The following is a 16100-nucleotide window of genomic DNA, read 5'->3' on the forward strand; positions in this document are numbered from 1 at the left end:
ATTTTTCTCTTTGATTTTGAATCAATTATGTCTGTTGAACAACTATCTTTCTCCATTCATCTAGAGCATTTAATTGTTGAATGCATTCTTTATGTGCTTTAGACAATGTCATATTTAATTGCAAAGCTGTCCTCAGGGTTTCATGCTCAAATTCAATATGCATTATTGTTGTTTTTCCATAAACCATCTCAAAAGGTGTGAAACCAATTGGTGTTTTCCAAGTTGTTCTATATGCCCAAATTGCTTCTGAAAGCCGATGAGACCAATCTTTCTTGTGAACAGACACTTTTTTTGTAAGAATAGCCTCAAGCTCTCTATTTTGTAACTTCTATTTGTCCATTATCCTGTGGATGATATGGAGTAGATTTTATGTGCCTTATATTGTATTCATTGACCAAAGCCTTTATCAATGTTGAAGTAAATAGAGGTACCTGGTCTGAGATAATTTCCCTTGGTACTCCATATCTTGTAAATATCTCTTCATAAAGAAACTCAACTACCTTATTATCTCTTGCATGTGTCATGGCATGAGCTTCTACCCATTTTGTTACATAGTTTGTACATACCAAGATATAAGATCTGTCATTAGAAGGTGGGTCAATTGGGCCAACAAAATCTAATCCCCACTTGTCAAATGGTGCAACTGATATTTGAGGATATAGTGGCATCTCATCATATTTTGTAGTTCTTCCCATTCGCTGACATCTATCACATTTCCATGTGTATTGAGCTGCATCCTTATGTAATGTGGGCCAATAATATCCTGTATTGAGTATTTTCAGTGTTGTTCTTTTGGCAGCAAAATGACCTCCACATGGCTCATCATGACATGCATGCAAGATGTCATATGTTTCATCTTATATGACACATATTCGCATGACTTGGTCAGGTCCAGTATAAAATAGACAATCAGTAATCCATGAGAAGTTAAAAAAAATTTCAACTAGCAACCTTCTTTCCTTAGGAGAGAAATAAATTGGCATCCTAGCTGTAGCTAAATAGTTGGCAATATTAGCATACCAAGGAGTGTGAGATTGAATGAGAAACAAATGTTCATCTAGAAAAGTGTCATCTATTATTGTAGAATCTTCTTGTAATTGAAGACGTGAAAGATAATCTACAACTACATTAGACTTCCCTGGTTTATCAACAACTGTGATATCAAATTCCTGCATCAACAATAACCAGCGAGCTAATCTACCAGTGATTGATGGCTTATTCATGAGATATCTAATTGTAGTATGATCTGTATGCACAAATATGGGATATCCTATGATATAGTGTCTATATTTGTTAAGTGCATATATGACAGCTAGCATTTCCTTTTCAGTAACTATGTAATTCAATTCAGGTCCCTACAAATTCTTGCTAATATAATATATTGCATTTTCCAATTTGTCAATTCACTGTCCTAGCATTGCTCCTATTGCATAATCAGATGCATCTGTATGGATTTGGAATGGTAGAGACCAATTTGGCCCTTTAAGAACTGGTGCTTGAGTCAAAGCATGCTTAAGCTTTAAGAAAGCTTCATTGCATGCTGGGGTCCATTTAAATTTTGCATCTTTAGTAGGAAATGAATATAAGGGACTTGTAATTTTACTGAAATCTTTGATAAACTGTCTATAGTATCCAACATGACCAAGAAAACTTCTTACATCTTTTTGCTTCACAGGGTCATTAATATGTTGAATTACCTCAATCTTTGTTGGATCCACCTGGATGCCTTGTATAGATATATGATGAGCAAGGACTATTCCTTCTTCCATCATGATAAAACACTTCTCATTGTTTAAAGACAAATTGTAGTCTTCACATCGGTGCAAAACTTTCTTCAGACTACCCAATGCTTGATCAAACTTAGAACCATAATTTGTAAAGTCATCCATGTAAATTTCCATAATATCTTGAGAAATATCAGAAAAGATACTGATCACTACTCTTTGAAAAGTGGTTGGAGCATTACACAACCCAAAAGGAAGAATAAAATATGCATACGTGCCCCATGGGCAAGCAAATGTTGTCTTCTCTTGATCCTTCGAGGCTATATGGATCTGATTGTAGCCACTAAATCCATCAAGGAATGAAAAATATCTCTTACTAGCTAGAGAATCCAATACCTGATCCACAAATGGTAAGGGAAAATGATCTTTTCTTGTTGCTAAGTTCAGAGCACTATAATCAACACATACCCTCCATTTTCCTCCTTTTTTAGGGACTATCACGAGAGGTGATACCCATTGACTATCAGAGATAGGATAGATAAACCCAGCTTTTAACCATTTCTGTAATTCTTCTTTAAATATCTCCTTCAAGGCAGGATTGACTCTTCTTCGAGGTTGTCTGAGTGGGCAACACTCATCCTTTATATAAATACGGTGGGTACAAACTACTAGATCAATCCCATTCATATCCATGTAATCCCATGCAAAGGCATTTTTATGAAGTTTCAACAAGTCCACAAGGCCCTCTTTTTGAGTATCTGATAGATCTCTATTGATATTCAAATATTTATTCCATTCCACCTCTATCTTAATAGTAAGATCAATCTGGTTTATATCAAAAAAATGAGAAGAAGATAATTCTTGTGGCAACAGAGTATGCAATATATCAGTGGCTACAGGAAAGTCCAAACCTACAATATTCGGAACCAATTCCTGCAATTTTTTCTCTTCTATAAATTCATTTATCATGATTTTATAAAGAATTGATTCCTTATCATATAACTGCATGAGTGGTCCTCGATTAATCATCATAAGGTGATTAATGAAGTCAATTTCTTCAGATTCTTCTCCCAAGATAGGCCAAACGGCTTGTTGCTGTTCAAGCTAGGGTTGTGCTGGAGAATACAAGGCTAATGTTTTTGTAGAACTCCCATCTGAAATAGTCATATGCCCTAATCTACACCCAATATATGCATCAGTTGTGGCAAGCCAAGGTCTACCCAAAATGACCGGATATCCTCCCAATGTTGCCTTTGGAGATAAAATCATAAAGTCTGCAGGATATTCCCAGGAATCTAGAATAACCACTACATCCTCTACGATACCATCAAGTCTCACTGTAGAGCCATCAGCAAGCTATAGAACTATGGGTGTACGCCTTAAACTATTGATCTCAAGATGTTTCATTACTTCCCTTGTCATTAAATTAATGGCTGCCCCTAAATCAATCAAAACATTTTTTATTTGACTGCCATTAATCACTATACTCACAACAGGACTACCTGGATCATAATACTTTGGAATGGCAATCTTACCTAACATAATATCAACCATTTGACCCATAACATGCACTATTTGTGAATCCTTTTTCTTCCTGCCAGGTTTTTTTAGACATGCTTCTCTCAATGCCTTACCATATATGGGAACATCCTTTATTGCTTGCAACAATGGAATTTTAACACAAATGTGCTTCAGTTGATCAATAATATCAAATCTTTGCTATTGTTTAGTGGGGACTTCTTTTTCTTGCAATTTAAGGGGAAATGGTGGCAATATTTGATTTTGGGGTATTGTATTGTTGGATTAGAGATTTCTTGCTCCTCCTGTACCTCTGTGATAACTGGATGAGAGGGATTAGGTAAAGTTGTTCCAGATCGGAGGTGAATGTCATCTAGTGATAAAGAATAGGCTGGGTACTGATTAACATCAGTTGAATAAGCTTGTTGTTGTTGCTAAGACTTGATATTTGGATTTGGCAACAGTTGAGTAGGCAATTGTGTTGGTTTAGGTGGTGCAGCAGTAGCTGCAGGAGGAGGCATTAAAGCAGGAGGTTGTGGCTGCTGAATAAGTGGCTGATAACCAGAAGATTGGGCTGGCCATGGTTGGATTCCCCTCCATTGAGAAGTAGGTTTCCAATTCCCTTGAAACTGGTTTCCTTGGCCCTGAGGTGGGTACCAGTTCCCCTATGGCTGCTGCCACTATGGCATTTGATTAGCAAAATGCTGCCCTTGGCCTTGTGAACCATACCAATTTTGATAGTTACCAAGATTTTGAGAATACTGTGGTTGCCATTGGTTATTTGGTGCATAAGAATTTCCACTATAACCAGAAAAAGAAAGTGGTTCAGGTGGCATACCTTGTCTTTGAAAATTTGGTCTTCTTTGAGCAACATTGAAGAATTTCTTGTCCTCATCTTGAATTGGCTTGAATTTAGGTACCTCCACGTTTGCAACCATCTTACATCTGCAATCTTTCTTTTGTTGTTTACAATGAGGACAAAATTCTGAAAGGAATGAATCAGCTTCCTCATGCTTCTTCTTAGTTGCTAGTGTATCCAACTGGGTAGCCATATTGTTTATAATGTCCTCCTTGAAGTCCTTTAACAGATCACTAAGTTCCAATCTAGAAAATCCAATTCCAAATGCTGATAATGGTGCCCCTAGTTTAAATCTCCTATTCTTCTTAGAAGTAGATCTGGAATACTTCTTGCAAATTTGTCCTATTTCAGCCCAAGTGGATTGTGTAATGTCACCTCCTCCCATAAGATCCAAGGAATCAGTGCATTCATCATTGATTCTCCTCAAAAATATAAATTTGAGGGAATCTTCATTGAGAGTGTTATGCTTGGACTTTTTGACACTAAATAGAAACCTTTCCAAGTAATCTTCAAGACTCTCATCTTCAGTTTGTGTCATTCTAAAGATATCATCCCCATGACAATTAGTACCCCTACAACACTCTTTGTATTTTGCAAGAAACAACCATTTCATCTCATCCCATGTATTGATTGTGCTACTATCCAAGCTCATAAACCATCTCAAGGATGACTCCTTCAAAGTGGCAGGAAAAATTTTGAGTCTATGGGCATCTGTAGTATAGTCAAAACTCCTACAGAGAACATCAAACTCAAACAGAAATGTGTCCGGATCCTCTATCACCAATTCATAGAATTTAGGGAGTGAAGATGTTGGAATGTTCTTGAGATTAGCGTTATCATGTTGATCAAAGATGGGAAACTCAAACGTTGGACTTGGTGGTGGTGGTGGATTATTCCCACCAGGAGGAGGGTTCCCTTGCATTAGAATTATGGGGGTTGTTGCTATAGAAAATTCTTCTTCTTGAAGACCAAAAAGGAACTGAAGACTACCTTCCAGAAATTCAGATTCAAGGTGATTCAAATTATGTGGGGCTTGGTAAAGTTCAGCAAAAGGATTTATATCTAGGAAATTATCTTCTACATGATTAGGATGAGTGGGCAGAAATCTACATCTGGGGTCTCTTCTTCTATGCATGCAGATTCATGAAATTTTCAAACAATAAGGAATCTCAAAAATAATTAATTGGAAACAATAATAACCATGAAAGGTTCTTAGTTTGACACCATCACCGACAATGGCTCCAAAAATGTCTACTCCAACTATAATAATAATAACTCTAATTGAAATCTCAACCCGAAGTTTGGACATTCATCTAGTGAAGTTACTATTTTCATGGCTAGTGTTCATTTAGTTATCAACCCAGGGATGTAAAACTTGAAATGGGTCTGCACTATATATGCACTAAACTCCTTCAATGGCTATTTTGCATTGCTGCAATAACTAACATTATGCAGAAAGGAAAGGCAAGAATGGAAATTATAGAAGGCTACAAGAAAACTTATAAAAACAATGCTGGAATGATCTAATATAAATAACAGAAATCACTCTGTTCTGGCTTGGCTGTAGGAACAATCAGTGGATCTATTTCCAATGGTTGCAGGAATAGTCAAGGCACAAACTTCTACTGCAACTAAAGAAGAACTAATTTCAATGAGAATAAACCCAAGATCACTCACCAAGTGGCCCCCCTTGGATGAGTGATATCAAGCTTCCAGAAAAATACTTTTAGCAGATCAGAACAACATATCTTTTATTCATTGCTTCCTGAAATTGATTACATGTTTTACAAGAAAAACTCCAAAATGCTTATCAAAATTATCTACTCTATTCCTTTCTATTCTGTCTAACCTCTAAGAAAAAAGGAAGAGCTTATTAAAAAGAAAAGATCAACTACAATGGACAAATCAAATCACGCCCAAAAGAAGAGGCGGATGATTGATTGATGAAGAAGATAACTAGAGCTTGGCTGCAGGAAATGTGGATTTAGACCGAACCACAGTCTTTGCATGCCGTAGCGATATTTTGTGAATTCAATGCCCACTAGAGTTAAACTTTTGTAGTGTTGTCTGGCTGCTCTGCTCATGCCGTACCTTGTGCTCGCTCAGCTTCTCTTTGGTTTGATCTCTAGTTATTTCTTATGTGATTCTTCCTTCTTCAAGCACGAAAGGAGAATATCCACCGCGGCATCATTTATTATCTACAGTACAATAAAAACAACATACATGGACATGCATACGTATTTTATTTAATTAATACATCCATTAATTCACATATGATATTACCCTAAATAATCCACATAGCAATAGGAACAAATCACTTGGCTTCAGGAATAAATGGCATGGCTGCAGGAATAGACCAGCAAAGTTCAAACATGATTTCATAAGTTTAGGTTTAACACATGGAATACATATAGTCAATTTACAATACTTCACTACTACTATGCAAACCAAAAGATGTCAAAAACCTAAGAGTTTTGATGATAAAAACATGACAAAGTCTCAACTTATCACCAGGGATTGCATTATTATTCTGATTTTCTCTATTCATACAATGCCTAGGCATATGACCAAATATATTGCAAACAAAGAATCTACCATTAAATTTATATGCATTGGGTTGCCTTACCAATGACCTCTTATTTTGGTTGACCTTTTGACTGGATGTGTTATCCTGATTTGTAGTACTGGAGCTTTATCCATGCTCAAATCCAAGACCTCTAGTCTCTCTAGTGTCCCTTTGATCCTTCAATAATTCATCAAACTTAGAATTAACTAACCTTGAACTTATCTTTATATTCATTTGCAATTGTCAAATCTCCTCTTAGGATTGTTACCATTCTTTCCAATTCTTTCTCATTGCTCAGTGATTGCACCAATTCAGTTCTCAACACGTCATTTTCATGAACCAACTGAATGCATTCCTCATATCTGTCTTTCAGAGATATAGCAATATTTTCTTCATTCTTCTTCTGGTCATCAATCTCCTTGGACATCCTCATAGTTGGGGCTTGCATTTCATTCTTCATAACAATATTCTCTTTACTCAACTTCTGACATTATTCCTTAAGGGCTTCCTTCTCTTCATCATCCTGATTTTGAAAAAGTTCCTTCCTTTTAGCTTGAATAGATGACAGCCTTTCCTATAGGATAAGAATGAATTTCTTCATAGATATCAACTCATCTTGCATCTTCATTTTCCTCAATCTTTCAGCATCATAGTCTTCAAGTGCTACTTGAAGTTCCTTCCTTAAACTTATCTCCATAGATTCTGAATATAGGATCTTCCTCAAGCTATTAGACTTACTCCGAGGAGCCAGACTCTGATACCAATTGTTGGGATCCAAGAACATTGAGAGGGGGTTTGAATCAGTGTTCTACTAGAATGGAGAATTTTAACCTTATTAATACAACAACTCAGTAACTGGTAAACATAAAAGCATATAACAATAATAAACAATGCAACTACAAAGATGAACACCATAACACCATAGATTTATACATGGAAAACCTTAAAGAGGAAAAACCATGGTGGGATTGGAGACCCACAATATCTATCCACTAATCAGATGAATAAATATTACAATAAGAGGCCTCCACATGCAAGAAGGCCAACAACCTAGAGCACACTTCTCATCACAAAAGGAGTCTCACTGACTACATAAAACATCGGACAACAATTTGGAATGAAGATTGAACTGCAAGTATAGCATCTCCCATTTTGGAGTACAGTTCTGGTTAAGCTCAATACCGGAGGCCTAAAACTTCTTCCACAAACCCAATTCAATCACCTATGATCAACAAAATCCTCTACATGAATGATTACTATATTATTCACTTGCATGCCATTCATAATCTTATCTGATCTACAAAGACATCTTCCATCATATTTATACAAACCTGGGACCTAAACAATTAGGTTGGCCACCTAAAGGATAATACAATAAATTCATAACTTAAACCCGCAATCTAATGATCAACAAAGCTGGCCTAAGACCGAAACAACATAATCCAACTAGTAACGCATCGGGAGCATCAACCCACACGTTATATAAACTTGTCCATAACCTAGAAGAATAGCCACCGAACCCAATTTAGGTCCACACATGCTAAAGAAATGATCCCAATCAGTCAAGACCTGAACACGATCATCAACAGCATCTAGATAACCTTCTAGAAGCTACACCAACACCACTTATGCATAATATCAAAAGATCTTCAACAAAGATCTACCAGTAAAACCCTCATCGGATCAGTAAACTAGGCTTACCAGCATATAAGATAGCATCTGATCACCAAATCAATACCATAGATCAAAGCATATCAGAGCATACCAAATCAACATGATCTTATCGACCAGAAACCAATCATCCTATTGAGACCAACCAATTACCGATAAACAGGAAAAGCAACGAGTGTTTACATCAATGACAAACATCATTGCAACACATAATCAATTCCTCCAAATTTCCAACAGAATCTACAAAAGATATCAATTGATAAGCATTGTCTAGGATGAATTTCTCCACGGGGAGAAGAAGTGTACATGTTTTATGGCAAGTGGTATGCAAGTCCCTTTTCCATTGTTGTCAAAGGGGGAGAATGAGTTGCTTGTGTGTGTTGACATCAATTCCAAAGGGGAGATTGTTGTCATTATTGTCATTGATGTCAACAAGTGATGCAAAGAAACAATAAGTGTTGTAGGGTGCAGAGTTATCATGCAGAAAATTATATGTGTGTGAAGGGCTTCAGTTGATGAAGATGCAGTGGAGAGTTTATATTGACAGATTGGCATCTCTGGCTGATGTGTCATGACCAGAAATTGTAAGTTCCATTCATTTCTATGTACCATTCATTTGGGTCTTTTTTATTTCCCTCAAGCTTAGGGTTTAAGCCTCATTGATCGAGTCCTTTTGTTAAAACTCTTAAACCTAATATGTTTTTGCGTTACCTTTTGACTTAAGCCCGAAGTTCATCTAGTCGTTGGAGGGGCCATGTCTTTTTTCCTAGGAATTAATCCTTGGTTTGCCCCTTTGTTATTTTCCTAAGTCTAAGCTCCTCATTTTATTTCCCCACGGGCAGGCCCCTTTTCTTTTTTTTGTCAGTCCCTGCAATGCCATGATGACCCTAAGTTGACCATCCTACACATCACGGGATTGCAAGGAACTACCATATGTCTCAGAGCGGCCAGCTGTCATAGTGTTATTGTCTGAGGCATGCAACAAAATAATTTTTAAGTCACAGGTCAGGGAGAGTATGTTAAAGCTCGAGCTACTAAGGGTGCTCCCTTTTTGCACATGTGTTAAAGGGATAAATATCTTTTAAGGCTGATCAAAAGGTGCTCGATGGTTAAGAAGTTAAGTTGGAGTTCATCATGGCAGAGAGGTTAAAGTGAGGTCGAGGATGTTAATCTTCATGGCATCACAAAATGATGCCATGTGTCCACATCAAGAGGTCAGTGTTGATGGTGGGGCCATAGGGATGAGTTGTGAGGAAGGACCGACATAGAATTTTCTTATTGGGCAAGAGTGGGGTCACTTGCCAACACGGAGGTCAATATCAGATTGACTATGGTGGACTATTCGATTTACCAACATGGAGGCGATCTACGGTGGAGATTTAAACTTGATTTAAAATTGTTTGGTGTCATTTCTTTGCAAAGGTTCCCAACCTTATCCCATGAGGTGTATAATAGGAAGATCAATCAAAGTATGAAGAGACCAACGATCCACATGGAAAGTGACTTGGATGATGAATAAGAAGATGACTACATGCCTCTAGACAAAATGATAGTCCACATATGCTTTGACAAAGTCAGACCTGACGATGTGGCATATATGAAGCGAATTAGAAGACATCTGTCGAAAAGATGAATGGTTACTTTGCTGACATATTTGATGATTTTAGCTGACTCTGATGTCATTTTTGTGAGTCGATAGACTTAGAGGTTCACAAGATTGCCAACTAGGATTGACAGAGTGACTTGGACATCGAATGTGATGACATGTGTGCTCCAGGTTTTCAAACAATAATGCAAGGATGTTGAACAAGGTGTTGATGGTCTAATGAAGCAAATGATTGATTCAAATAGGGCATGTAGTCGGTGAATTCATTAATGGAATATCTATAGCAGATAGGTGTGCGGCTCAATATGATCAACATGCTAGAGATCAGATCTTATGGACAAGAAATGAGATTGGATAGGTATTTGAAGCAGTTGAATCCAATCGGTGAGATGGATTGAGTTTTCTAAATATAGAAAACTAAGTACAGAGAATAGTTAGAGACCAAAGAAGAGACATTTAATGCAGTTGATTGATCCAAGAAAGAAGTCCAATTTGCTGGCAACCAAATCCCAGAGAGATAAATGAATCAATTTTATAATGAAAATTTGGAGAGAAAAAAATTCACTGATGTACGGTTGATTGAACAGAATAGTTAATGCAGTTGGATAAAATTAGTTGTTGTTGAAGAGATAGAGATAGACGTGAAGTGCTATTGAGAGGGTGTTGTGGTATGGTGAAGTATAGAGAGTATTGAAGCATAAAAGAGAGGGGAGTTGTGTGTAGCTGCCAAGAGAAAACAAAATATTCTAAAAAGCAATGTTGTAGCAGAGAGAAGAGGACAACCAGATAGAGGAAGAGGAAGAGGAAGAGGAAGAGACAAATTCAAAACAAAAATAGAGAAAGAGTCTCAGCAAGAAGAAATTTGTAAGTTTTACAAAACACATTTGTAATAAGGTGCATAATTTGTATTTGTAATTTCATTCACTTGTAATCTTTGAGTGGGTGCTCAAAGAAGGAGTAGGTGCTCCTTTGAGTTGTATCTCATGAAACTAGGGGTTGGTGCTCCTTTAGTTGGTGCTCAAAATATTAAGGGTTGGTGCTCCTTGGGTTGGTCCCCTAAAAAATATTGTAATAAGTGATTTCTTGTGAGGTTGGACTGGAGCAGTAGAATACAGTAGCTATTATCACAGAGGCTTTTCCCACATTGGGTTTTCCTTCTATATCTAGTGTTATGTGATGTTCTCTTGTGTGTGTGTGTTTGTTTGTATTACATTTCTAAAATTTTCACACTGAACTTAATGTTTTAAAATACACTGATTCACCCCCCTCTCAGTGTCCATTTGTATTCAACACTATGTCTTTCATATCACCAAGACTTTAATTTATATGTTGTTGATGAGGAATTTCATTTGGTCATCTCCTTTTGATTCAAGTTGATCTTATTGATTCACTTGGTGACCTTTTAATTTGGTATGTCTTTCTTATCGGGTAAACCTTCTCTAATCCCTTTCTTCCTCTTGGATTCCATCCCTTTATGCCCATCGCTGAGAGTTACAACGATCAAATATCATTGGTGGGATAGTAGTTGTCGGGGTCACACAAGAAACCCCTAGTCAAAGACTATTTTCTTACTGATATGATCATGGATCCTTTCGTTATTCTTCCTTATCGGTGTGGCTTCTCAAGTCGGGCTGAATTGCAATATTTCTTCATGATCTGAGTAAGTTTGGTCGATGAAAGTAATCTCCTATTTTACCTTTTTGGTGTGACAAATGGACCTCTTGCCGATATATTTAACTTTCTCCTATGTCGGGGTGACCTACTTAATCGGTCTATCTTTTGTGCTTTCATCCCGATAGTATCGGTCTCATGGATATACTTATCTCATCTTGTTGTTCATATTGAGGTGAGTCTATCTGATATATCACCATCTCCATCAAAATGACTTCTATCATCTGGCTGATTTTTGGGATCTCTCGCTGACTTCATGACTCCTGTCAATGTCAAACTCATCAGCCAAATTCTTCTCGATGGTTTTCTACCCGTGGATGTATATCGGTGAAACATATGACATCAGGCTGATGACTTCATGCTCATTTTGATGGTAATTATCACATCAATGCAGTTTGTCTACCTGTTATCGGTATGTCTCTTTTCGATGACAGTGCAAGTCCTCTTTTCACAAAAATATCTCTTATCGATCTAACAAGACAGTGTCTTCCTGATAGGCGCCTATAATGCCAATTTGAAGAATACCAATATGATCAATATGACTTAGTGGGGTCTTGTTGATTTACTTGTCTTGAGGCTTTTTGCTAAAATGAAATGTTGGGCTTATACATTATTCAAATTGCTTGTATTTTGACAACTTTAGGTGTGTCTAGGTAGTACCACTAAGGTCTGTGGGGACCAAAGTGCATGATAATGGAGATTCTAAGCCTATATGATAATATTTACATAGGGAGATCACTTCATTTTTTCTAGGTGCTAATAGTCCCCTCATGGCTATATGTTGGGCTCCACCCTTGTGGGAGCCCATTTTACCCCATATATAACACATTTGTTATTCATGTCTTTCATTGATGAACTTGTACCAAAAATAACTCCATTTGATAAGTAAATAAACCATTCTTCTCAAACCAATGTCATGGATTCAAGAATAATTATTAGCAATGTAGGGAGTATTTTCCAAGTTGGTGGAATATAATGATTTGATTGATGGTAAAGGTCAGGAAAAATGACTACTTTAAAATCCTAAGGAGAACCTTAATTCCACCAAAATTAATGGTTGCAACACTTTTTTTCTCAATATGCCACATCTAGTCCTAACTGGATCATCAAGTTTGATATCAATAACAATATTCATACAAATCTAACAATCTCCCCCTTTGTCATTGATGGCAAAACATCTCAAAAAGGATAATCTCAAAAACATATTCATTGAGACTCATTTCTCTGTTTACCTTTCTCCCCATTCCATTACTTCAAATTTCTTTCTCCCCCTTTGACATCAAGGACAAAGGGTACCTTTGATGAAAAAGAAAATAAATGTACACAATAACAAAAAGAATGTCAAAATTGTATATCAACCAAAAAGGGCTTCTTAACTGCTTTTCTTCTGAAAGATCTACTTGTATTTCTCCTTAATCTTCGGAAGGAGAACCTTCCATGAATGTACAATCAATTTGACAATAACAGATAAACTTTTGCATTCGACCAACACATCAATAACATGGGATAAACTATTTGGAACAGACAGATTCTACTCATAGTCAACCGCATCACTAAGCAATACTGAGAAGTGTTCCAGTTTAGCCTCAACAATCTCCTTGACTTTCCAAAAAATGCTCATGTAGTCTTCCTTCTTCCTTTGTAAAGATAACAATTCACACTATAGGGAATTTACCTTTTTTTCTCACCATCTTTGTCACTCAAAAAATCAAATGACTTACCCAGAGAGTTGAATTCTTCTTCAACAGATTCAACTTTTGCTTTGAATTTAACCATAGCAACCAGCCATTGTAGACGATATCTATAAACTTTGCTAGAACTGTTGATACAATCTCTCATCTCATTTATGCATTCAGTTAAATCCTTTTACCATCATCATATTTCTCTAACATATCTTGTATATTATCTACTTCTTTCTTTAAATCGTCTTCCTCTTTCTCTACAATCTCTAATTCTTCCTTAACCATGGGGAATTCTGGATCATCTAGCTCAATAACTTCTTCTTATTTCAATTCTTTTTGCTTCTTCTCAAGTTTTGGAGAGCTAGAGGACACAATCTCCTTGAGCTTCCTCTTTTAGCAGATCAAACCCTCCTCAGCCAAACAAGTAGTAGGGGATATCGGACCAATACACCACATATCCAGAAATGACTTAAAGTAAACATCACAAGCTTCTTCTCTCTTTTATAAACCATTTAGATACTGATAGATATGTCTAGCAACTGGGACTTGAGTTCCCATAACACATTTTCTTTCGCCAGTAAAGATCCTAGAAAATACATTGTCAAACATACAAGAAACAATCCAAATCGGAAGGGGTAACTTTGATCTTTTATCATTTTAATGTTTTTTAATAATTGATTCTTTAAAAATCCACACAAATCAAATATTGTATCTTCCATAGAAATCATGTGTGCAACATATACAATAATAGCTGAAGTATAATCTTCCATATTCCTAAAATAAACTGTGTAAGATATACCATACACAACATAGCTCACCACGTGATTCATTATTTTGTCAACTAATAGCACTCTCTGATCTCCCATCACCCCAGTTAGGGTTTCAACCTCCTTATTATTTACAACCTTCTTAACCAATACACTCCCTTTGTCACACAGACTGATAACAGTTGAAATAATGTCCTTCATGATTGGATAGGGTTTATCCAACATGATATAGTCATTTTACAATCAACTTAGAATTAATCTGATCACATCTTCACAGTCAAACTAAGGGACTTCACTCCACAAATCCAATCCTTTATGCCCTAACTCTTAGCCTTCTACAAAGCTACTTCACTTAAACTGCTCTCAATTTTCCTAATCTTTTTAGTGTCAAATTTTTCTAGTTGTACCTTTTCCAAATTTTGAAATCCTCTGCTACTCAATTTTGCATGATGACCATCTTCAATTCCATGATTACTTTCTCTACTTATCTTCTCTTCACTCTTTAGTTTTTTCTTCGCTCATTTAACTCTTTTTTTGCACAATGTAGAAAATGATCTCAAATTACAGATTCCTTCTAGGGTTTTGCCACCAAAATGTGTCTTGTTGATAATGTCGGCATATACACTAAATTATTGGATAACATCTCAAACATACTCATGTTTAACCCATGACATAAACTAACTCAAAAGAGGGGACCAAATTATTCTCCTTGATAACTCCCCTGAGCCAAAGCAATAAACTCAATTATCGGAGAAAGAGATGCCCGCACCGAATTTTAGTTTAGGCTTGCTTTCATTGTTCATCTCCTTCTTTCTCCATACCATGATTTTATTTTTCTCTGATTCACTAGTCTTCATCACATTCTTCTCCATAGGTTTACCAACTTCATTTTTGCATTGATTAGCATAATGTTCAGATTGCTTGCACTTGTAACAATTGATGTTTCTCTGCATTGAGTTTATTGAATTTGTCCTAGATCTGCACTGATTAACTTTTTGACCATAACCATTGCATACATGACAATATCAATGAAAGTTACGATTCATCCTACTCATTCCAACTAGAACATGATTCTAGTTCACAACATGATTTCTACAATAGTTTGCTTTGTAACCAAACATCTTGTAATTGTAGCATTTAATGCTTCTAAAGTCTGCAGCCTTATGACCAAATTTATTACATTGAAAACAATAACCATTAAATGATGGGTACCTTTGTGCATTCAGTTGACAAATAGGTGGTCTCCTTGCAGCAGACTTTGATTCTAGGTTTCGCTTGCATCTTCAGGTTTCTTTTTGGCTTCTACCTTGACTTCCTTGCCTTTGTTTTTGTCATTTGATTTGAATATTCACTGATCTGAAATCCTAGTCCAACCTTGTCTGAATTAGCTTTTTGCATGTTAATCAAGTCTTCTATCAGCTTGCTACTTTCAAGAACCTTACTTTCTACCTTTGGATTCTTTACTTCTTATTCCATCTTCTAACATTATTCAGTCTCTAGCTTAATTGAATCTTACAGGGTTTCTTCTATCTTGTTCTTTTCCTCAATTTTTAGCATCGAATCTTTAACTATTTTAATTCACCTGCTTCAAGTGATTATTAACTTCCTTGTGTCTCTACTTGAACTTCCAAATTTTTTCTCTCACTTTTTGCATGCATTCATTATCTACCTTCACATTCTCTTTCAACTCTTCATTCTCAGACTCCACACTTTCCAAATCTTCAAGAGTTGTCTTCAATTCTTGATCCAAATGATAATCTTTAGTCATACTCATCGGTGTCATGTTTCAACCAACAAAGATCTCCCTCAAGTGGTTAACCTATTTGACAAGGGACCAGGCTCTGATACAAATTGTTGAATGGTTGAATGGAATGGAATACTGAGAGGAGGGGTGAATCAGTATTCCCAAACTTATAAAACTTTTACAAATATATAAACCTCATCAACATAAATCAAATAATAAATAAACAACACAACCACAAAATGAACACTGTATTTTATATGTAGAAAATCCAAATCGGAAAAAACATGGAGAG

This window comes from Cryptomeria japonica, chromosome 3 (assembly GCF_030272615.1).
Source record: "Cryptomeria japonica chromosome 3, Sugi_1.0, whole genome shotgun sequence".
Lineage (NCBI taxonomy): Eukaryota > Viridiplantae > Streptophyta > Pinopsida > Cupressales > Cupressaceae > Cryptomeria > Cryptomeria japonica.